At 43.6% G+C, this 1,048-nt stretch overlaps 1 long non-coding RNA gene across 1 annotated transcript; it reads left to right on the forward strand.

Annotated features, from left to right (window-relative positions):
* The first annotated feature begins 6 nt into the window (after positions 1-6).
* Positions 7-1,048, forward strand: LOC106106153. Its single transcript, XR_001225784.1, has 3 exons — positions 7-368; positions 601-653; positions 974-1,048. It is a non-coding gene; the product is annotated as an uncharacterized LOC106106153 (long non-coding RNA).

The following is a 1,048-nucleotide window of genomic DNA, read 5'->3' on the forward strand; positions in this document are numbered from 1 at the left end:
CCCCCCGCACACCAACAGCCACGCTCACACGGTCACTATCTTTGTATATCCTATTGAATATTTTATTGCGATATTGTACCATGAAGATACTAAGATATTCATTTAAACTTATCCAAACAAAATGCTGAGCTTCACTTTGGCAGTGGTACGGAGAAATTTAAATTTTATAGAAACTTTCGACTTTCTGAAAAGTTATTTTGTTCGTATAAATATGATAATTAATAATATTAACTTATTACTTTTATAATATTAAATGAGCATACACAAAAATATAATCGAGTTGCGCAGGGCGGGGCGGAGGCGCGCGCGCGCGGGGCGGAGCCGCGGCCCGCCGCCCCCGCAGCCCCCGCAGACCTGCACAAGTCCAGGTCTGTGCTCGCTTACCTACTATAGTTTGTGATATATTTAAAAAAAAAATTATTGAAATGTAAGTCATATTTTTTATCTATTCTGTATAGCGAAGAATCTTTCTAGAACTGTACCGTTTTTTTACTTAATTTACCTTCAGATTATGAAAAGACACAGTAACGTGTCAATGATTAAAGAGCACGTCGTCGTTAGCTGGTGTTGTTGTTATGCTCCATTGACATGTGTCCGCAGCTCCGACTCCGTGGTGGCGAGCGAGCGCCGCGGCCGCAGCCGCAGCCCGCGCGGTACGTGCCTCCACTGCCTTCCACTGCCTGCACTCCACCCAACACACACCTCTACACTCACTATTCTATTATTATGAAATTAGACTCACAAGATAATGTGCATCGTATTGTTTTCAGTACCATTTCTCAATAATCCTCGTAACATAACACTTCTAAAAGAAATCACTAGTTTATTGAAAGAAAAAGGGAAGAGACGTAGAGATTTAATTGAAAAGAAAACTACGTAGCGTTTGGGTTTTGATGTGATTTAATTCCCAAATTGGGCTACATTTGACGGGGTTCCGAATTCGGTGTGACGTGTTCGTTGTGTATGTGCGCAGCATGAGCACGCAGCCCATCAACATCCCCGGCTCCCCGCAGCGGCAGAGCTCCTCCAGCACCACCGACGACGACGA

Source organism: Papilio polytes, unplaced genomic scaffold (genome assembly GCF_000836215.1).
Source record: "Papilio polytes unplaced genomic scaffold, Ppol_1.0 DF822380.1, whole genome shotgun sequence".
NCBI classification, from domain to species: Eukaryota; Metazoa; Arthropoda; class Insecta; order Lepidoptera; family Papilionidae; genus Papilio; species Papilio polytes.